The following is a 24,763-nucleotide window of genomic DNA, read 5'->3' as shown; positions in this document are numbered from 1 at the left end:
GAGATGATGAAATTAAAACTTTTTCTTCTATTTTCTTCTGACTAGCCTTAATCACCACATTTTCTCCTTGGGCCCACATCCATTTCGTCTTAATTGAGTCCATCAAGAGTTCTAAATGTCTCCAATCGACTTCGATGAAATCATTTATTTATTTTTTTATTTTTTTTCCAATCCACTCGAAGCGTGTTTCCGCACTTTAGTCTGGGAATTATACCGCCTCTTTCCGCGATTTTTCATCCGTATATTTATTTTTTTTAAGGTTTCCATCTTTGGCGGTGGACCGATGCCCATTTCACGTTGAAGCATCATCTTTGTGAGGAAAAGGTCGAACGGACGAGAAATCGGATTCGAATAAAGACCACTGTTCTCCCCGGAATGGCCTTCCCCGCTCCCTTCCCGAAGCGAAATTCACCTTACGCATGGATTCCTATCGTCATAACACGATCTTTGTTGCCAACTTCCCATCCTACTCAGATATCCTCTCAAACCCGATCGTTCATTTTTTTCCATCCGTCCCGAAATCACCCTTTCATGCTTTTTTTGTGCCTCCAACCAATCTCCCGATACCGCTGGCCACTGTCTCTGTATTTCCACCAATTTTCCCTTTCCAAGAACTTCATTTTATCTGCTTCCCCAAGACTCCCAAAAGTCAATTACATCTATGGCGCTTGGCATAAGGCATTGATTTGAGTATACGTGAATAAAGCCAAGAGTAAAAATGATGAGATAATGTATATATCCTTGCTGTGGTTATTTCATTTTTTGTGCATATTTGTTATTTTTTTAAGGATTTACAATTTTTGCCTGGTAGCCTATTTTTCGGTTTAATTAAAGCATTGTTAATGCTCGCTAGAAGCTGAAAGTTTAAACACTCTCAAGCGCATCTCATCTTCAGCGTCGTCAAATTTTTACAAAGTCATCATTTTGTAAATGAAATGGTTTAAATATAAATATTTACATTTTTTCTTTGCCTTGGACCTCGATTCTCACTCACACGGTGCTCCAACCCGAAGGTTAGCTAGAATAGTTGAGAATTCCGCAACATTGTGAATTTTACCCTTGGAATCAGGGGGCCCAAAACCTTGTGTTATGCTGAGTACGATTTTTATATTCTGTTTCAGCAAGTTTGAACAGGAAAATTAAGCAATGAAATATCACCAAATTTTATCAAATATATAACCCAAGTTATATCTTGGAAATTTTTGAGGAAATCTGGATTCAAATAATGTTCATGGAGCACATTTGGAAGCTGCCATCATTTTTGGCCCTTTATAAGCTCTACCTATGTTCTTTCCCTAAATTTTTCTTTATACAAGAGTGTACTTAAAATTGTAAATTAGTCATAATAATGGTATTTTCTGCCCAATAGTATTAATAAAACTAGTTATATCTTTGAAAAATTTCCAATGGTTTTAATATAAATAATTATAGTAATATTCTTTTTAATTTGAATAGTTATGGAATTATGGCCTTTAAAACCAAAAATCATTTGGAGATGAACTTTCGAATTGAATGAATGTTTGAATTAACGTCGTATAAACTTGGTTAAAAGTTTAGTGTCGTACAGCGGCACACCCCCCCCCCCTCGATGCGTCACTGCTTGCACCTATCTATCTCCCTAGTTCCCCTACGATCTAAGTGGAGCATGAGCCTTATAACCTCCCCTTAACCCATTAATCCCCAGCGTTGCGTTAACGCAACATTATTGAATCCTAACTCTCAGAACAATTTTCTACTTCAGAATAATTTTTTCTTCCATTTACTACTTTTTTAAGTATCTCTAGTTCTAATTTTGTCATTTCCACCAACATTTTCATTTATGTAATTGTATTTTTATGAATGAAGGCGTTTGGCATAAAAATCGATGCGCACATACGAGGCACCCTAGGAAAAATGACATACCCGAATATGTCCGTTAAGGCAAAATGGGGAATTTCCTCCATAGGAATACTGATAAGTCCCGACGAAGATGTCGAGTGTACAAATCAAGATAAAAAATAAAAGATGTAACCTAAGTTTTAAACATTACTTTTATTGTATTTATTTACCGGAGTTTTCCCAGCGTTACGTATTCGCAGCATCATGAAAATCATATAATATGGTGAAAATATTTTTTTCCAAAAATTCATCTTAATTTGGCCAAAATAAATCTGAAAATGCCAAAGAACCGAAGTTAAAAGTACTGAATACGGTCTGGGGAATAATCGGTTAAGTGCCCCGGCGTACTGGAACCGACGCATTGCCGCGGTACCCATTCTTGAAATTGGCCAAGATTGGCCTCTCGGATCATCGCGGATCGGCCCTCCCATCCGTCCCCCGGCCGATATCCTGTCTGTGAATCCATGGATTCCGCGTCCGCGCTCATTAAGGTCCGCGCCATTCACCATCCCATCCCCCATTGAATGGTGCCGACGCCGAACATCCCCTTCCTTCACAATCTTTTCCCCCTTTCATTCACCTCTCCCCGTGCATGCCCCAAGCAGATCGTAATTCTGCACGCATTCTATTCCGCTCGCCAGGAGGACAAATCCTTTTTTCCTTTCATTCACCGCCGCATGCAAACAAAACGATTCCTTCTCCCCAAACGCAAATATGCTGGCTCCGGAAAAAAATGGTGGACGGAGAAAAAAAAATTGAGGAGCGAATTCGATCCATTCCTTGGCGGTCTTCATATTTCATCTCTCAGGGGAAGGGGGAAAAAAAAGAAAGCAGCGGAGCAAATGATCTGGGAATTCCTCTATTTCGTTCCGGCTTCCCCTTTTTCTCCGTTCTTCGGTATGTCTTTATCCTCCCATTTCTGATATCTCTCCTTCTCGTACTTTATTTCTCATGTCTATTTCGTTCCCGTGCGTCCCTCTTCAAATGCCTCAATTCACATTCCACTTATCTTCATTCCCGTGATGCCTCCGTTTTCTGGTTTTACTCTTTGATATCTTTCTTTTACTTTCCGCGATGACGAGCATCTATACATTGTTTGTCCCATTTTCTTGGGTTATAATTTGTAAAGGAATTCCATTCCGTAGAGGAAATTTCGCTAGTCCTTCCTTCGCTGCACGTAATCGTTTCTGTACGGACGTAAGAATGGACGTGAAAATGCACAACATAACCACCGAACTTGTGCTAATGAAGGAACAGCCTATAGAATCGTGGACGGCTATTCAGAAATTCCACCGAGTCAGGTTCTCCAACTCCATCTCGGCCGGCGTTTATTAGGAGGACGATTTCCAAGATTTAACGTGCCCTGATGACGATGGACAACTCGGCCATCGAAACGTCGGCCGAGATATAGTTGGAAAACCTGACCCGGTGGAATTCCCGAATAGCGTTCCACGATTCGATACTCCGGGAAAGCCTGCGATCATTCTCCAGCATACAGAATCTGTTCTAATTTGTTTCATGCAATCGTACATGTTCCGTTCCGGTCCTACAAAATTATTCATGCATGCACTAACTAGTACATGATGATGTATTCTGAAACCAGGCCTCAGTACTGACATTGAAACAACCGCTTCCTATAATCGAGATTTGCAAGGATTATACTAATTGTAAGTGAATAGATTGTATCTAATGATCGTTTTTTGATGAACTAAAATTAGTTACTCCTTGCACGGTCTTTCTTAGCCTTCCTCCCCCCGGCGAGATAGAGAATTTCATTTAAGTTATCCGAAACACCATTGGAAGAGGAAGGAATTTTTTAAGTCAACCATCTCAGGAAAATAAGGATGGTGACAAAAGTTGCGGTCAGAGCAGATTTATCAAGGTAGGACGAGAAGCATCTACTGATGGATGATTTTTTTCTTTGCCAAATAAATTGACATAAAAGGCCTTTTAATGATGGATGCTTAAGTATACTAACAATAAAATAGAATTTCTGGTGAAACACTGTGTTCTCTGCGCTGATTTTTTAATTTTACTGCATGCATTGATGAAGGAATATCAAGCAATAGGTATGGTGATCGGTTCAGCGCATGTCTACGCAAGGTCTTTTCATGTCATCTCTTGCAAAGTATGAAATCAATTGTCAGACGATGTAAAAAATCTGAAAACGTTAGTCAATTCAAAAAGCACAATGAAATATTTCTTCAAGAGAACAAAGTATTCTAAGTGAACCAAATATTGTACGACAATGTACACAATAAGATTTTTTATGTGTATGCATACATTTGCTTTAATGTTAAATATTATGTCGGATTCTGTGGTATTGATACATCACGTAAATATTGCTTATGTATATACTGATTGTTGACTCTAATCATGTATGTTCCTGAAGGACTTACTTGTTCTGGAATGATACATTTTATTTATTATTTCTGTGGAGGAAACTAAGTTTAATTTCCTTTCCATCGCATAACGCAACATTCTGTCTTCTAATGTCTCAATTCAGGCCTCTTAAGTTTTCCTTCCCTTCTGCTTTCCGCGCTGCCTTTCTTGTCCCTCTTTTTCTACCGCATAGTAGTCCTCCAGATCGCTTACTCCTCGCGGGAGGAATTCCTCGGAACCCGGCAGTCGCTATTCAAGGTCTCAGGTCGCGTGCCGACAGATCCGAGACAATCGTCCGAAAAGCGTTTCGCCGCCGCTCGCTAATAACTCCATTTTGTGATTTTTGGGAAAGATTCGTCGTCCAACCCCTGAGGTTTTCTGTTGAATCCCATCTTATTCATGAGTTTTCCGTTTTCGCGAGCGAAATATTGATTTCTTTTGAGGGTATAACGGTGGGAATTGTAGGTAGGGGTTTCCACCGAAATCTCTTCGGCTATTGCTCATACAGCACGTTTGATATTAATTGATCACTATCCAGACCTTTATGGGGTAACCGCTGTTTTTTGTGGGCTTTTGGAGAAAATTATCCCGCCAAATATAGATTCTTATCGTGTTGGTTTTTCGTTGATGGAATAGTTTGAACATGGATGTCTTTTATGGCTTCATTTTTATTGCTTCTGTTTACCCAACGTGTGATCTGATGCAAATGTATAACGCAGTATGGTTACAAATGAACACATTAGTTGTATCAATTCCGTGAAATCCTTCCGTCTTCAAATCACTTTAGAGCGGTGAATTTCGTAATGTACTAACTTCCTATCACCAGAAATTTCATATCCTTTATCACATCCTAAGTTTCCGAAGAGACGAATTTTTCTTTAATTCCTCGCTGAAGCTCCTCTAGCTTTTCTTTTAAAATGCCTTGTAGTGTTACCTTGGAGGTGTTACACGAAAGTAGATTTTATGATTTCAATATCAAAATTGATAATTGTTAGCCTCCGTTAAAATGTTATTGGATAAAATGTTAGAATTCCTAAGATTGTTACACTCTCCATGATGATATTATTTAATTATTTTAAGTCTTTTTTATTGCAAGAACTGTTGAACCACCAAATTTCAAGCAAGAATCTTTATGGATGAGTACCATACCGTTTTTTAAAATTAATATCTACCTTTCCCTATGAAAATAATAATTATTGCTACGAATTTCACAAATACGCACCAGTAGTAATCCTTTTAAGTAGTACACGTGTTTTATTCTTTATATACTCGCACAGTACCCATTGCATCATTCTTGGTGTCCTCATACACTATACTGACACTATCTGAGGAAGAAGTGTCGGGGAAACGACAATGAAGTCAATAGATTTTTTAAAATGGCATTATCACGCGGAATCATAGCGCTTACACGAGTAATCCACAGATCGGAACTTTGAATGATAAATGGAACACTCCTCGATGATTTTGCTCCGAGTTGAGACGTAATCTAGCCATTGTTTTAATTTTACGCCTCACGACGCCGCCGTTGGCGTGTGGCTGTTAACCCAGTGCCGGTCACTATCAGATGCCAGCCTTCCTATATTAAGTGCGGAACATTTCAAACTCTCTCGACTATTTTTACTCCATATCGCTGTCGGCTCTTGCATATACGACTCGGACGGACACGAGTATCATGGGGCAATGCCATTCATTTGCGGGCTCACCCTACCACCCGGCCTCTCTCCTCCCCGTCCCTCCGAGGGCAAGCATTTCCCTCGCTTACGGTAAAGGAGTAAGAACTCTCCGGCTGCCGGCATTAGTCTTCTTACTCTTTTAAAACGTATTGCATCGTGTGACCCCTCGGAGCGGATCGTGACTCACACTGCTGTGTACGTGTGCCTCGGCCTGCGCAAATTGCGAAGCTATTTTTTATTCCGCGAACCGCGCATCTCGGCCAAAAGTCTAAACTTTGCGTATCGGATGCGTGAATGCGTTGACATGGGGAAAAAAACAACACGATGTGCTCAGAGAGAGTGCTGCGTGGGATATCGTATTTTCTCTTTTCCAATGCGTATTTTCTCTTTAATTTTTCCGTTGTAATGTGTTTCTCCTTCGACCGTTTTGTGGTAAGCCGAAGAGTTACATTCATTTAACGCTAAGAGAACGAGATTTTTACATTACCTAGAAGGTCTTTTCGATTCGTTACGTATTCTAGCCTCATACTCCTTTCGGTCATCATTATGTCCAATTCTTTGGCATATTTTGGTGATTCTGAGTAAATTAGGCAATGGCCAGGAGGGGAAATTACTTGAAATTAAGTTAACTCTCTTACTCAATTGAATTCCGGAACGAATGAATTTTTTTGTTGACCATATTCAGGGTTATCTTACAAAATGGTGCGGTTTCAGTTATTCATTGGAAGTTTGTCGGGATAGGACGGCAGTGATTTTTTAGAGGTCGTCCGATCCCTGCCTTGAGAAAGGCATTTCAAGTGCAGTAGGTACTCAGTCCGTCGGATGGGACGTAAAGCCGCGTTCCCTTAGCGCCTTTCGTTAGGCATAGGCTTTCCTTTTTTAGTTTCAAGTATTAAATTTGCATTGCTGGAATATAGACTTTTATTTAAGCCTTTCAATGAATGAAAATATTTTACTGATATAAATGCAGCTATAGGGAGAAAGTCAATTGTTACATTGTATCTTTTCATCCCAGTGTGGCAATATTTTGAAATCAAGGCACACAACATTATACAGCACATACTTAGCTTGGCTGATGAGAATCACTTTGTAGTTAGATGCAAATATGCAGTAGGAATTATTTGAAAGTTTCTTCCTGTTAGCATATATTTTACCTTATTGAATGAATGCAGTATTTTCCTCAATGATATTCTCTGTATTTTGAATCTGCATCAAATTCAATATGGAGATGGGTTACTAAGCTATGTAGGTAATTTAATATAATTTGTAGAAAATGGATTTTTTTTAACCACACCGATTGTCAAAAAAGGATTTCTGAACGCTTTGAAATGAAGCTACTTTTTGTGTCAAGTTGAATGCTTTCCGAACTTAGATTGACTATCTAATGGTTACCTTATCTGTTTTTGAATAATATATAATGTATAAGTTTTATAGCATCACTCCACGCTTCCCTAATCCACAGGAAATGGCCGCCGTGTATTGAGAAAACAGATGCTAATCAGGTTGATTTTGGATCTCTTTATTAGCCACCTACAGCTGGTGCCATGGTTTCCCCCAAACGGCCCCACGTTCATTTTTTTTCACTTTTTCGTGTGGCTTCATTCAATTGCACCGGTGCTCTAAAATTGTTCCCGTTTCCTTAATGTGATTGCCGTGAATTTTATTGACGCGCTGATGCAGTCTCGCATTATTTACAGTCTTTTATTTTAGTTCGATTTCAGCCGCGGAGATATCGGAGTAAATGGGGATAGATAAAGGGGATCTTTTTGGCCGTTAATACCTCGGCAAAAGGAGGGCACGGTTTCCACGTTTTGCCTCACATTTTATAGTTCACGGAGCTCGGGGTAGAGCGAACCACGCCCGGCAAATGATAGAAATAAGAATACCCGATTTCATCGAGTTCCAGTTTATTGCTTTCGCCTTATCTTCAGATCTTTGCCTGCCTTCCCACCCAGCGTTTGCTTCAGTGTGGTTTCCGCGAGGTGTTCTTGGGTCGAAAAATACGCCTTGCGTTCGAGAAAAATAAAAGGTATGTGGAAAAAGATGCTCGAACGGCGCCCCGCGGCATGAAAGATTACGATCGGGCGATAAAAGGTGTCCATCTCATTTCGCACACCGCCTCCAGGGTCGCAACCGTCGATTCGGCTTCCTGTTTGGCTGAAAAAAACTTGCGTTCCACGTGGTCGCGGGGCAGTCATGACGGGTGTATTAGGGCATTGTCAGGGCGAAGGAAAGGGTGGATGTTGGTTTAAGAAAAATGGAATGGATTGTTTTGAGGAAGGGGAAAGGATAGGAAATATTGTATCGGCCACTCATCTTCCCTCCCTTTCATCGCACCGTGCCGCTGTGTCTGCCGTAAATTCGGCTAATGAGAGGAATGTTTTCGGTGCATGAAAACCAGCCTAATTAGTGCGCTAGGATTGGGGGCATGCCTTGCTGCCTGAAAACATGTCTCTAATTTATGATTTTCCTTTGCTGTGGGTATTCATTTCCTTGACGAAAGTCAGTATAGTATCAACAAATTATTACATCATTTGGCCTTTAAAACGTCTTCTTCTTCTTCGATGGTTTTTGTCGACATTGTACAAATTGAAATGTAAATATCCATTCTTTTATGCTTACTTGACGAGGACTCGACTTTATGACGACTTGTGCAACCAGTGCGACAAAAAACACGAAAAGGACGTATTAGTTGCGTCGAAAATATGAATATACTCGAAGTAATGAAATTGAGTACTTATTGCTGGTATCAGAAATGAAGATGGTCTATATTTTTCCAAATCTACCGTTTATATTATTAAAAGTTCTTGACCCTTAACGTTATATTGCGCTGCATTTAATTAATCATTATATGCATGGATGTATAACGAATTTATATAAATAGTATGCATGTGTATAAGGTAGTGCTGATGCCAGAAAATGACGGAGGGAGAGGTTATTAAAATGCCACTTCTATCAAACGTTTCTTTAAAAAAACTGAAATTTATATTTAAATCGAATCATTATGAAAAATGTGTACAGAATTATTGTTAGAATAATTTTAATAACAACACCAATCAAAGCCCGGTTTAGTAGTGTCTCGACCAAAACTTTTTATGTCTCGACAAAAACGGTGTATTTGGTCTTGTATTTTGGGGTTTAATGCCAAATCCTGACGTTGCCACTGGTTTTAGGCATAATCGCAATGGGAAGACGTTCAGTTACATACAGGTTTTTACGGAGCGACGACTTTACGCCAGGCCCTTGTACGGTATTGCGGAATTCGGCTCCGGCGAGGGGCGGAGGATGAGTGGGCTGGGTACACGAAGAGAAACGCGGAGGAAAGGCTGGAAGAGCGAGGCGATGCTTTGGAGAAAAATTTCACGGAGCCATCCTCGTTTGGGGTGCGTGAAGCAGGAATGCAAGCAGAGAATAGAAGAAGGAAAAAAAACCGGGATGGATTTTTGGAAAGGAATTATATGAAAGTTACGAATGGCAGCGAGGGCCGTAAGAAATGAGCACCCGATTTGATTTATCGCACCTCTTTTCGTCCGGTCGTGAAGGTCCTTATTTAAGCCCACAATTTCCTGGAATAAGTGGTGTGCGCGAGGTTGTCACGGGGCCGAAAAATTGAGGTTTTCTTGCGCTGCTGTGAGGGATTATTCTGGTTTCCACCCGCCATTCTATATAACCCCCCCAAGGTATACAAACGGAATGTCGTCCGGGATGGGGGGGATAATATATTTTTTTCTCCCCCTACCCCGAACAATCTCCCTAGTTTACTCGCGGCCGTAATGTAGGCCGGATTTATATAGAGATTAATCGCCCAAAATTGCGTCCGCTATATCTTCGATATTTGTATAAAAATCCGGCGGCCGTGGGCGTTGATGGCCAGCAACCAGCTGCCATTGTTATCTCATAACTCGGCAGGAACGTGTTACGTCCTCTGGTGTAATGGTGAAGTGCACCTGCCAATGTTGAGGAAATAACATGCGTTATTTTTAAGTGGAAAAATGCTTAGAGCTCACAATGAAGAAATAGTCGGAAAACACAGATGATAATGAATATTAAATGGAGGTAAATGTATTGATCATCATTTTAAACGCTGTTAATATTTTTTTACGGGATGCAGAGTCGCAATATTTCGTCTAGCATAATATTAGTGATTGCATGAAGCCAATAGTTATGAAAGGTTAAATTATTAATCATAACGGTAGTCATATAATTTGTTTTTAAAGTAATTTTAATTAGAACCACAACATTTATACGTAATTGTACGTATAAGACTTGGAATATGGGCTTTATATTGGTTTAACTGTGGTGTTTAATTTTACCTTCTGTATTAAAAGCATATATGTAAATTATTATTTTTCCTGAATTTTCATTGACGGACAATCGCTAAATTGTGCTTTCCTTCGTCATCAATTGAATGATATTTTTCTTCCATATTAATTTCTCTGACTAATGGTAAAGTGTAACCAGTAAATGGCTATTATATTTTTCTGGGTAAAAATAGCTTGTCGTTTTATTATCTGTTTCATTTTAGCCTCTATGAACTAGACTTTTGGCATTTGAAATGTTAGTTTCAGCTTCAATAGGGCAATGTTTGTGATTGATTGAGCACCACTCTTATTTCCTTCGTGTCAATACAGTCAATTAGAATTTAGGGCTAGTTGTCAGAGAGTTTTTTTTTATCGGTAAGAGGCGGTAGTCCTTTTTGCATAAATCGCTTAGCGCTATTTCCATTTTCGACCTCACCTGTTGAATCTTCATGGTCTCGTTTAATGGCCAATGAAATTCGATGCTTCCGATATTTGAGACGGGCGTACGGAAAAGTGGCAAGGAATCAAAAGCGGAACTTTCCTCAGATCGTCCTGATATTAAATAATTTCTTCCTCATACATATTTACGTTCTCTTCTCCACGTCCACCGCGAAAATATCGGATCATACTAACTGTGCGTCTCATATCCTTCTTTTTTTTCTAAGAAACTTTTCGCTCGTTGTTTTCCACCTTCGGTAAAACCTATTATACGTAGGTCTAGGAGATATTTAATTCCAAAGTTAACGTATTTGTATCCTGTTTTCACTTATCAGATTATATTTACTTGTGATTGGTGTAGAAAACCATTTATTTACCCATTTTGGAAAGGGCTTCATGCTGTTTTGTTTTCACTATGTGTCTCAAATTAACGTCTGTTGAACTTTGTGGATTGGAAACTTTGAAATGAACTTTGTAAAATGGATCCACTTATATTCTCTGCCAGCGGAAATAACCTCCGAATATTCTCTTAATTTCTCGCATTGTGATGGAAATTTATTGAGATACACTATGATTCATCATATTTATATTCAGCGTGCCATCTTCCTTAGGAATCAGTTGTGTCCCTTGCCTTTTGGTTAGCCCAGAATAATACATTGCATTCAACTGAAAGCAAAGAAATAGCCGGGAAAGGCAGATGATAATGAATACTTGGATGAATGGAGGCGAAAATATAATTTTCCTTTTTAAACCCTCCTGGAATAGCTGTTTTTTGGTTTGGTTGGCCACTTGATAATGACCTAGAGCGGTCGAAACCGACAGAGTTTTCAATAAATGATTTTTGGAATGTAACAAAGTTTATTTTTTAATATATCGTGGTAATATAAGTTTCAAATCGGTAATATTTCGCGAGGATAGGCAAAATATGATCGTAAGGGAGGGAATGATTCAATTATGCGTACTCTGTATCGCCCGACTAGTCCATTTTTCCCAAGTGTGCCCACTTGTATAGTCGACACAAATAGAAGAGTATTATAATCTATATAGTCTCTGGCTCAACTTTATGGGAGGACAGTCTAACATTGAGTACCTGTAGCAATTACCTGATGATGACGTCGCTGCGTCGTAGCTAGTTGCACCGCGAGAATAAATTGGTGGATAAGTACATAGTTTTTTCTTGTTGGAAAAGTTTTGTTGAGTTTGGTCCATTGTTTAATCCAATGGTTAACATTTTCTTTTAAGCATGCTTAATTTCAATGATAAAAAAGACTGATGAAAACTCGGTTTGTATGTTCGCGGTATTGTTAACTTGGTTAGTATGCTTGAGCATTTATAAAAAAATTAACTTTAACATCCGAGTATTAATCTATTCGTCTGGCTACTGGATTGACAGAGCCAACTAACAATATGAGTACTCAAGTATTTTCGAGTACGATTGGGACACTCCTAGTATATCTTAGTTCAACTCATACTCAAGAGGTCGCACAACACTATCTCGACCGTTTTGCTCGCTGCTTATTACTTATTTAAAACTAATGTTTATCATATTGAAATTTTATGGGCATTTAAAAAACACAGTGGAAAAAAATTGCCTATATATCAAATTTGTAAATGTTAATTCAGTATTTTCTCGGCTGTGAAATTTTCATTCGTGATATGCAGGCAAATGTTGGTATGAAGGTCTCATTTGTAAACCCTGAAGTTATTAGGGTGATAATATAAGTGTTTAATGGGTAATACTTAACGTAAAAAGAAAAAAATTATCGTAAGGGAGGGAGTGATGAGATTATGTGTCCTCTTTATTCACCGATTAGTCCATTTGTCCACTTTTAGCAGACACTAGTCTCCATAAATGCGTTCCTTTCAGCCCTTCACACAGTCTCTGCGTGACGCATCTTCGCATACCTTGTCGCATCTTCCTCTCTCCCTTCATGAGCGCATATATGTGCAGCGGCGAGAGGAAAATGTGGATTCGCCAAAAATGGCCATTAAAGATCCACGGACGTTTTTAGCGGTTAGGAAGGTAGGAGGAGGAGGAGGGGAGGGGAGGGGGCGCATTGTACATACTACCCCCCCACCCACTCCTCATTTCACCTCCCCTCTTCTCCCTCAAAACTCTTTTTAACCCTCCCCTCCCTCCCCACCCACTTTTATTATTCGCGGCACCGGTCGTCCGATTCAGCATGCACCTCACGGAGGGAGGGGAGGGAACAAAGAGAGGAGTGGGGGAGGGGGGGGGGGAGATACGCTTACGTGTCACGCCATCTTGCCCTTCGAAGTTTTATGTGCATCATAAGGCCTTCCCTGAAGGGTTAGGTTTGGTATGGGCTCCGTATAATGCCTCTCGGATTGTTTCACGAAAACGTTTTCTAAAAGTAACTACACACTATTTTCGAGTTTCAAGAGCAATTTACGAATCTAATGCACAGCCTATGCTAGTCCCTGAAGCAAGTGGAAATAATTTGTTTGCTGACCATGAGTTGTACCGTAATGATCTTGATTTAAGGCCTCTATTTATTAGATAATCTTTAATATTTTATCTATTCCTGAAGTTAATAAAATTTTACCACATTGCGTTATAATATTTTAATGTTGATCTAAGCATTTTCCAGTATTCTAAATGTATTTCAATTATAAACCTACATTTACCCTTTAGAATTGTATTTTCAGTACACAACTTGCACAATTATTTAAATTTATGTACCATTTTCTGAACCGATTTCATTCTTATTCCTCGGGCTAATTATTATATCCTCTCTGAAAGAGAGCCAAATTTATATCAAACATTTTTATTGTTTAAATAATATTGATGTGATTTTTTGCTGTGCATACTATTTCTTCCCCTTATAGAATCTTATCCAATCCTATAACCACTTCTCATACTAAATGTGTGGTGTAACATTAAATAGAATGAAACTTTTCACTCTTTCATGGACTATGGAACGTTGAAATTAAGAAATACGTATCGCTTTTATTCATGTGACTGCAAAAAGTTTTTCAGTTTTAAATAATCATAAAGTGTGGAGATTTACCTTTGAGTTCTGCAAAAAAATCCGCTAAATCAAGCCTAATTCGCTTCTGGGCTGGCACAGTCCCATATTTCATGCCTGCCTCACCTCAGCCAATCTGACAACAGGTCGCTCGGCTGTCCTGACCCGTGTCAGTCAAGTCTCAGCGGTCGCCTGCTCACCTCCCAAATGTGCCCGACACCGTAGGCAGTCATTGCCTACCCCCATCGGACACTTGGTCTTGTCCCCTGCGAACGGGGAGAGCGTTATCAATCACTGGGTTAAGTAAGGCGAGGGGAACGGGTGGGGAACTGTCTCTCTGTGGATGGGGTAGAGGAGCATAAGTTTGCGCCGGAGGGGTTGGGGTGGTCACGGCGGGTTGCTATGGTGGAATGGGAGGAATTCTGCCTTTTTTTCCCTCTTTAAGACCGCGATAAAAAAAAAGAATTCCCGGTTCCGAGAATATAAGGGCAACTTCCAAGAAAAGCGGAAAGCGTGGAGCGAAAACGAATTTCTCTCCATCCTTCTTTTTTTTTCTTCTTCTCCTGTTCCACCCTTTTTGAGTAATTCTGCCAATGCGAGAAACATCCCTTCTTAGCGAGCATGTGCCGTATTTATTTCACCTCTCTCTTTACCGCAAATCTCTCCGTTTTCCCGCTTCGCTGAGCACAGCGCCCGTGTATCGATCGGTTCGTCGAGACCGTGCGATATGGTGATTTTCTATCCTGGGAATTTTTTAAAATATCATTTACGTTTTAAATTCAAATGTAAAACCGATCCAATACATGCCTTATGGTATGTTATGATTTGTAAAATCTCAAGAAAAGCGCACTACGCGATAATGTATGTAAAACGTAAAAACCGATCGAAAAGAACTGATCACAAAATTGACTACGAAAAACACATGCAAAAGAGACACTCACAAGAGCAGACAGAGGTTTCAGCGGGATGATTCTCTATCTTCGATATTTTTCTTCTTAAAATAACAAATGAAATACTATAAGAGAAAGGACGGTAAAATACGATTAATGGCAAGGCATGCATTCTTTTATTGTAGACTTAAAAAGTTATTAACGTGCTAGCAAAGTGGAAGTATGAGGTAAAACTGATGGTATGAATATTTGTGAGTTCGTCTGTGTGCATGCCAGTTTATGATAGCATCTCATGAATTTGCAGCGACCTTCCGAAACTTCTGCAGCTCACCGACTCGGACGGTGAGCTGCAGTTGACGAGGCCTAACAATTTGTGAGTTTTGAGTCGCCACGTATAAAGATACATGTGAATATAAGGGGTTCTGAAACATCACTAGGCGCTCTTAGAAACTAAGCAGCCAACGAGCCAGTGATTAAAATAATTTAATCCGCTATGACGTAGTAGCTCATCAAACTTGTGGGTTCATTGTGCGTTCACGCGATTTTTTTCTGTAGCTTGTAACGCAATTCAGGTGAATTGTACTAAGCGTATATTACCTCTCCAACCAAGTAATGTCAAAATTAGTTATATCTATACATAGTTATGAGAAAATATCGGTCAGAATCAATTTATCGAGAAATATTGTTGTTTTTGCCTAAGTAACCGACGCGGAATCAACTGGCATTGAAGAATTTCGAAAGATCCCATCGTTGACAACGTCGATAAATTTCAATTTCTCACAGTATGGCCGCGTCGAAGGCGCGTAACTTATAAGCTGAAGCGGTTGAGTCAAACTCACCCCAACCAGCCAGTTGACAAAAGCATATTAAAAATGGCGCATGTTATTATTGCCAGTGTAATGTGTGTAGTACTTGTGGGAATAAAAGGAAACATAAAAGCTAAGACATTTCGCACAATTTAGGAGGAATACAACAATTTTAATAATAATAATATAACTTTATTCCACTCGTATGCAATTGCATTACAACAGAAAACCCTTTTAGAATGGTGGAATATATAGGTAGCCCTTGTGAAATCATTTTGGGGCTACCATCATACACTGTTTATACAGGACTGGTGCTATCAATACATGACAAATAAATTTCTTTCGTTGAATTCAGTGGTATATTTTTTCAATTCAATGAACGATGCAGAGAAAATATATGTTGATGATATTCTTTTTCCAATTTTAACTTTTTTTTGTACTAATCTATCGATGATCAATTATTTATTGTCCTGTAAGTCTTCAAAGAATTGATAGACGTGTGGAGTGTGCTAGGTGGAAAGAGGCTCGGAAAGGTTGGGGCCGTGAGGGGATGGTCTTTCTGCTCCTCGGTGCATCGTGTGCGCCGGGGACACTTCCGCGAAAGGAGAGCCCTTTGCCGCGAACATCCGCCTTCTTTCCGGGGAAGGCGGCGGCAGCGCAGATGGGCAGATGCCTCCTATCCTTCTTCCTTCCTTCTCATCCTTCCTCAATGCCACGCAGAACCGCTATTACCGTCCACTCCTCCTCACTTACACACACTCTTACTTCCCTCCCTTCACTAGTCGTAAGCATTACGCAACTGCATTCATCGTTCGTTAAGAGCGGATACTACGGTCCTTGATGCTTATTCCGTGACGCAGCGGGAAGAGCAATGTTGGGCACGTTGAGGAATCACTTCACATGTAAGCTCAGTCAATTCATCAACAGGGGGGTCGATTTCGGTCGGCTAAGGTAGAGACTGAAACCATTGAATTTCACTCGGCTGGACACGTTGAGATATTGCTTCTCACTCAGTGCATCAACAAAGTGGATGTTTAGGATTGGTGAGGACAGAGCTCACCGCAGATTATGACACAGGCAAACGATTTTTTTACATTCAGGTTCGGGAGCAGGGACTGATACTTTTCCTGTCTATTTCGAGACACTAGGATGTTTAACCTTTGAATACCCTGTAGCTGGAACTAGCATTGAACCCGGACACTTCGCTCAGTAAGCAATGGCTCTACCTATTGGTCACCGCGCTCCCAACTCGACTATAGTAACACGACACATAGCGGAAAAAGCCTCTTAATGGCTAAAGCATTTTACTGTAGGGTAATGATCCCTTAGGTATCCGTAGCGTTGACACGGATTTTCGTTTTATTTCTGGCAGAATATGTTGAAAAGTTTGGTCATTATTTCGGGTTAAAAAGAAATTGGATCAAAATTACTACTCGCAATTTCCGCTTGATCAATGTATGAGTTAAATATACGAAGCGTCTACTGATAGGGCTGCAAATTTACCTCCTATTATTTATCAATCAAAATTTGCTGAAACGTTATGAATTTCTTCACTGCATGGCGCATTAAATTGTGTGCAGAAAGCTTTCAAATGATCATCGAAAATTGATGATTTTTGCCTTATCTTGTTTTGTACAGAGTAAATCGTAATATCTGCGTAAATACCGGTAAAAATCTATTTCATTATCGAATAAATTTTATTCCAATCATAGAGGAACCAGGCACGTTAGCTGCAATGGTTAGTAAATTTCATATGTGAAATATATTCAAGACCGAAAGAAATGTGGTTTGTATTTGGGTTTGTCCACGGGGCTTGTAATTTCAACTGCCCAAATCAGTCATTTCTTTTAGGTCCATTTATACAAAAAAGTTACATGCCTTCCGTCAGGCTGGCCAGTTTCCTATTTAATGTAGGTTGCTTTCCTCCGGACCGGGACATATTTTTCGGAAAGTTTTGCCAATTTATAATTCCGCGTGTTGATCTTGTGCGTCCAAGGGAACCGGCGTTAAATTAACTCCTACCATTTGGATATTTTTTGTATCAGTTTTATATTTTTTGTTAACTCTCTTTCCGTCCGGGACGGCGGCAAGCGGGAAGCGGGCTCCGTTAAAAATAATGGACCTGGCCAAGCCTGCGGACCGAACGTCACTTCATTAACGGGGGAAATAAGACGAGACGCTGGCGGGCGCCGCGGTGGATGCCCCCCACAGTTTTCAACCCCTTATCCCCGGAGTAGGCCCGAAAATTAGAAGAACATTAACCTACAAAAATATATATACATTCCGAGGTAAAATTTTATAATAATAATAATAATCCGTGAGGAAAAACTCGCTCTCCATCCGACCAGCCACTGTCTTATTTTTCCACCGAGGCAACCGGTATTTTTCAAGAGCCAGACAAGAAAGGTCCACCTACTTCCCCTCCCCTAATCCCACCCACTTCAGCCCCTCCCCCCACCCCCTTCGCTTGATTCCTTATCCGTTCATCTCCTTCCCCTCTTCTCCCCACTCCACTCCCCCCCCTCCCTTTTTGCCTCCGCTAAGAAGCTCGCGAAATCCTCCCCTCCCTTCTCCCATGCCACTTCTTTCCTTTATCCTCAGCCGATCCTTCACTCCCGTGGGGTTTTCTTCCCCGGTCTTGGGTTCGTTTCCCCCCAACTGTGTACGCTACTGGTTTTTTTTCACCTCTTACCTCCCTTTTTTGCCTCTCTTCTCCGTTATTCATCGCGTTTCTTTCCCGCGATCAAAGGCATGAGGCACATGGGCAGTGTTGTGGCCTGGTGGGTGGAACGTTTGCCAACTGACTGAGTCTTTAATGAGTGGGGCACATTTTCTGTACGAATACCTGGGCACTTTTCTTTTCATTGAATAAAGCTTGGACTTGGACTGGACTGAGGGTCTCAGATTCAAACTTGGTACATACAAACAGACATAAAATCTTCGTAATGCACTCTTATGATAGAACCTCTTGCTAAATCTCAGGTGACCACAAAATAATTTCCACTCACTTTTAATACAAAATAATTCACACCCCAACGCTGGCGTTCGAATGAGTTGTGCCCTAATCTTTTTAACCTGTCATTTGGATTCAAACGCTGAATATTGTCTCAAATTATGACCCTAGTACGGAAATTTCACTGTGGAATTTTCAGTTCGAAAGCGACTTCAGATTCTGGGAAGGATTCTAAAATGCAATTCAGGCAATCTTATCACGGTGAATAATCCCCATAACAACAACATTATTATTTCAGCAGCGCAACGGAAGCACCCAGGTTAAACTACCGCCTTCATTGTTTCCGAGCATAGAAATTTTTCTTAGTGCCTACCGAAAGAATAAGCTTATATTCCACTGAATTATAAGAAAGTCAATCATATTATTATGTGGTGGTCACAATATTGATTTCGAGGCATTTAAAATTAGGTTTTGTTGTAGAGAATTGCTAAATGGAATTTGGTAGCATGACAAGGATTTGTATTTCGTTAAACATTGATATTTAACCGTAAGAAATGCTTTCTCTAGGGATTTCAACCAAAAGAATATTTATAATGATTTGCTGTGTTAGGATAATACAGTATATGTGGAAGGAGCTAAGGAAATAATTCCTTAACTGTAGTGACAACACTTCCAACACACCTATTATTAACATTATGATTGTAAACAAGAATAAATATATACCAATTTTGAATTTTCATTTTGATTTTCGACATTTTGTCCTGGAAATCATCACCCATTTAGCACTTCTCTACTACAAAGCCTAATTTTAAATGCCTCGAACTGAAGCAAAAGAAAAAAATGTTTTGAGGGCCGCATAAAGCGTCTAACTTTTGTCTCATTCATAATGTAAAAACGTGAGTCGATATTTTTATGACTATCAAGGTTTATTTATGCTGTCCTGGAAAGTATTGAACTAAAGCAACCCTTATAAAATGTGTTAAGGATCTTATAAACCTTCTAATTTTTTTCCTAATTCATAATTCAATGACGTGATTTGGTGTTTGAATAATTATCGAGGCATTGTATCGAAAACTATTCGAGCAATTTATATATCTTACTCATCATATTCGCGGTGGTGTGGTTCAATGTCCGCGTGTGCCTCGTGTTGGTATTTGATTGCATTCCGCATTTCGTCCGCTCGACATTTGGGCTCGTCTTAGCTCTCGCTTGGTTGCTACATTTCTTCCACGTTGTCCTCGTTTGTGCCTCCATCGCCTCGTTTTTTCACCTTTTTCGACATCCCTCCCTCCACTCCCCACTCCCCCCTTCCTCCCTCCAGCAGATTTGCTCCCTTATTGCCATAGCTGGGGCTCCAGTCTCGACGTCCTTCTTATCCGCCCTTATTAGACTATCCCGCCGCTTTTTTGGGCATATAGAAGATTGGACGCTTTACCGAATGCAACTGATGTGCTCGCGAACAGGATGTGACGGACGGACAGGGTATCCCTGCTCGCCTTGCCTTCGCTACCTTCGTCTTCGCCTCTTCTCTTGTCGATCGTTATTTACCGCCCTGCTTTCCAGAGACGAAAAAAAAGAAACGTTTTCCCTCACGAAGCGTTCTCGGTCTCATCTTCAATTCATCTGGTTCCCTTACTGTTCTCCTGCTCTTTATCCGCGTTCTGGTTTCATTGACCCTTTCTAACCCAGAGCTGTTTCTGGGAGAAATCAAATTTCAAGATTTTTCATTTTGAAATCTTGAAATATTTTACACTCAATGATAATTATTCTGGCAGCTAAATATTTCATCATTAAAATTTACACTACAAAATAATATTTAGTGTAGATATCTCCTAAATAGAGCTGAGAGTTTAAACATTTTTGATGTTGCTTAGAGGCAACATTGGGTTATAAAGGGTTTGAAAAATCTAATGTTACGTGTGAGGATGGATTTTGGTCTCATGACTCCATGGTGACTGGGACACTAAGTATTTTTTTGTTCATTTGACACTAGATTTTAGTATTAGCAGCAGTACTCAATATTTCTCTCATGACGTTCTTTCTCCAATTTTCTCGTTATTCATGTACAACGCGAGGGTACCTCGAAATAATGTCTATGTGGGTATAGAAACTTCGGGAGTATGGTTACTAATATATTTTTAACAAACTTTAACGCTTCAAAAGTGCGCTTGGTGTGGTAAATGGATTTTAAGTAATTTCAGAATTTAAAAGTTTTTAAAAAATCACGTTTTTTGTTGAAGAAGTGGACTTATTATTATGCCACGTGATACTACTATTGTAACGTACACTACCCTTGATGAGGTGATTTCTTAATTACTTGAGACTTGCATGTCAAATAAAAGAGTGTTGAATTTCAAAACATATTTATACTCTCAATGTATAATCTCACAAAATCAATGAATGAGGATCAGTGCACAATTATCTTCATTAAAAAAATTATCACGGCGTTTTGGGGAAATAGCCAAAAAGTTCAGCATTAAAATCTGTGGCGGAATGAAGAAAATTTTGTAGTTGCTCGTAGAACCTAATTTTAAACTCGTGGCTCACGTGTGACCGAATGAGTGTTCGTTTTATCCGATCGCAACGGTGCTTGACCAATGGTGTCAACCCACTCGGAATAGCCTCGCTTCTCGAGAGGCAGAAAAAAGTGCGTGCTAGACGGCATTTCAAGTTGCGAAGAAAATAAAGCGGCTCGAGGCGAGGGATCGTTCTTTTTTTTATTTTTCGTGGATATCTTTCCCGTATCGAGTGGACAAAGAATTTCGTTATTGACGAAAAAGCCTTCATTTTTTATAGTACATCAAACCCACTTCATTCTAGAGCAAATTATTTTCGTAACTTTTTTTTTCAAGGCGTAGTAGGACTTAATTTTCTTCGTGGGTCTGTGATTTCTTATATGCCGTCTTTATTTTCGTTTTTAAAATGACTTCTCCTCTTTCAATCCATTTTTGCCGGCTGCGTTTGGCTGATGATGGAAAAAGTGACTACGTTTGTTTCCCAAATCGTGAGGTAAAGTTTAAAGCGTATCAAACTATCCCCAATGAATGGAGAAATCGTATTTTATACCGATTGGATAGTATAGCTTCCAATGAAAAGACGTGATGTAGCTGAAATAAATATGGATAATTCGGGAAATTATATCTCAATTCAAATCATTTGCGATGTCGATCACATCCTTACAAAGTATATATGCGAGTGATGGGTTATATTTCTATGGTGCCAAATCTAGGATGTAAATGCGAATTTTTTGCTCTAAGACGAACTTCAGTGAATAACTTCTTCATTCGCCATTATATGATAATCATGATATGTGGGCTGTTAACTGAGTTTTTACCTTCAACTCCGCCTTAATGCAACTTTAGCTGAAAGTGGATAATTTTTGGTATTATTCTGGGGAAGAAAGAGTTAGCGTAGCATAAATATTACTTTCTAAATATTTTATCTACCGCGTTATGGACCCTATAAAAGATATTTTTGGATACCAACTGAGTAAATGAAAATTGTCGAAAACTGCACCATTTCCCATGTTTAGTCGTTATCATCAGGACTTACCATGTACAGTGACGTAGTCTCGATAATCTCCGTGTCTCATTGAATGAAGTCTTTTTTGAAACGCAATGACCGATTGGCTTGAACTCTCACTGTATAAGCACATAATAGGAAAAGGATGCAAGAATCAGCATTGCTGTTATTATTTTTTAAATTGACACTTTTAGTGAGGGTTATTCAAACGTATCGCTCTTTTCCAGCCAGCATTAGTGATGAATTAAATGATAAAATATTAAAAATTGGGGCCATTTTCACTCGCGTTTTTATTTTTGAAAGGATAAGAGAAAAACTGGTTGAAGTGTTTTATATAAGATAAATTACTAGCGATAATCAAGGAAGCATAACTCACACAAATTCGTTACCTACGCGTAAAAAATTGGATATGCGTGAGAAGACGCGAAGATGTTGTAGGGAAATGGAAGATCCTTTCGATGGAGGAGCTGACGGTGATGATGCTCTAATTATACTTTACAGACTTCGCGTGTGCTGTCGGGATCACGAAATCGTCATCCAACGCCTAGAGCTCGGATTACAGAAACCGGAGCAAGGTTTCCAGATAAACGACTTCTTTAAGGAGTTACATTTCTTCCTTTCGGGCCTTTTTCTGAATCCCGTCTTCCGCGGGCCCGAAGAAATGGGAGTCGAAGCGGGGAAGTTTATTTATTTCTTTTTGGGAGAGGGGTCAGGAGGAAGGGATGGAATATTAATGAGTGAGCTTCGGTGGTGTGAGAAGGGTTAGTGGTGGAAGAGGATAGGGTGGGGGGTTACCTCTGGGTGATACGGGAGTGTGGAATGGGGAGATACCAAGTCTACTCTGGAAGAAGGGGAGAATATATGCAGACGTTTCCCTTCACAGCTTCGCGTTCAAGACTGTGACCTCATCGTTCATGTTAGCGTAGCTCGCTACTTGCAAACGTGCCAATTCATCATAATCTTAATTATATTTTAATATGTTCCCGTTCAAAATTGGACAATTTTAAATGGAGGGGTATTTCGGCGTGTTTCACTGATTTTATTTTCATCGTTTTTTTGCTGTTATTTTGAAGATACTCTTACTTCTGATATTTTTATTATCCTGTTCCTATTTAGCTTCCTGAAATCTTTATAGTGAAATTTTGAGCTTGGGGTACATTACCCTTTGTCAAAAATACTTTCTAGTTCAGCTCGATAGTCTTGAGTAAATAATTTCGCGTAATACTATAGGTATTTGAATAGAAAACACCAATAATAGCACTTTTAACTTTAAAAATATCAATATCATAATCAAGGAACAAAATTGGTGGCTCGAACGTGTGGGGATGCTATGATAATGTTGCTTTCATTTGGAATAGGCTAATCAAAATAATATCACAAATAAAAATTATATATGTTTATAATATTCTAGATTTTATAATAATTACTAATTATTTCATCGGTTGCTTTTTCGGTTTCACATTTTATCAAATATTATTCCTTTTGTACAACGGTTCGGTTTTTTTTTTTCAAACCATTAAAGACTAAAGAAATATTTTTCCCTGAGTACAATCGATGCATTGACATATATGGTTTTGCAGTTTCACTATCAAACATGCAACTGCTTACGCTCACTTTAGATTATACCATGCGCTCATTCATTAATATACTGTTTTAATGCGTCAGTTGTGTGAAGGGAAAATTTGTGAAGCTCTGACGTTATGTCAAACGAGAAACCAAAGCATTGCGTAGAAACGAAGGCCAAAAAATTGGAAAAAGAAATACATGCTTAAACACGGATAAAATAATTTTACGAAAACAATGATGTCCATCTTACTGTATTGGAGAGTACCGATTGGTTAACCTGTAGATGTTTTGTAAATATATGAACACTGATAATTTCTGCTGCCGGTGGTCCCTTCTTCGCAGGTTCGTTGTCGAGACTATGACCTCATCGTTTATGGCTCCCGCGAAATCTTCTTCCCTCCTTCTCCATATCCAAGGAACTCCTCCCATCCTTTCGGCTTTTCATTTCCTCAGCATCCAATTCCCCCATCCATTTTCTCCTCTACTCATTTTCAATCACTCTTTTCTCCTGCTGGACCCCTCACTCCTCTACTTTTCTTCGCCGCCTCCTGTCCTCCCGCAGCGAACCTCTGATGTTCCCCATCAAAGAAAAAAAATCAACCCTAAAGATTATTTACCACCCTTCGTCGTTATTATAACAATATTTCCGAGCCTTGGGAGGCTCCTCGCGGGACGTGTTGCCCAAATGATTTTCATGCAATGCTAATGCATCTTATCTCGATCGATTTTACGAGGAGTCGTCCTCCGATTTGTGTACACGCTCATAAAGCAAGTCGGGAATATACACTCGTAGTGTGAGATTTTCGAACTGGTCCAAGTTATGGGCAGTTGCCATTATAAACTCGGTTAATCACAAAAGGGTGAGGGCTTCACCTCTCGGATGTCAGACGATCCGCTGAAAAAAAAATATATCGAGGCTCTTCCATAAAAATTCTCTATAAATTCATTCCGAAATGATTCGGGATGATCAAAGTGTTAGGACTGGGTTATTTTTTCCTGTTGTTTTTTGTGAATTGGTGTTTGCCTCATCGTAGTATGAAATTGTAGTTGTACTTATTTATTCATTTATTTAGAAAGTTGCAAATAACTGTAAAAAGGTAACTATTGAGTATGTGATGGAACACTATTTTAAGAATTGATGCAGTCGTGATGGTCACTGTAAGAGACGCGTTACCGTGATATTTCTTGAAATGTCTACTTATAACTTAAATCATTAATTAAGGCCTTTGGTTGGGTACGAGAATTGAGAAGATCCGATTTTTGTTATCTGAAACTACATATGCACCTAATTCTGTTTTGCAAAAATAGGGACATACATTTTATTTTCTGCATATGTGAAGTGATTGATATCAATCACTAGCATT

The 24,763-nt window shown here is 39.5% G+C and overlaps 1 protein-coding gene across 5 annotated transcripts in view; it reads left to right on the top strand.

Annotated features, from left to right (window-relative positions):
- Positions 1–24,763, top strand: part of LOC124157229 (zinc finger protein castor homolog 1-like) — a 399,561-nt gene that overhangs the window by 55,729 nt on the left and 319,069 nt on the right. The gene's annotated exons all lie outside the window — the stretch shown is intronic.

This window comes from Ischnura elegans, chromosome 4, assembly GCF_921293095.1.
Source record: "Ischnura elegans chromosome 4, ioIscEleg1.1, whole genome shotgun sequence".
Lineage (NCBI taxonomy): Eukaryota > Metazoa > Arthropoda > Insecta > Odonata > Coenagrionidae > Ischnura > Ischnura elegans.
The sequence above is the reverse complement of the archived record's forward strand: the minus strand, read 5'-3'. Positions and strand labels throughout refer to the sequence as shown.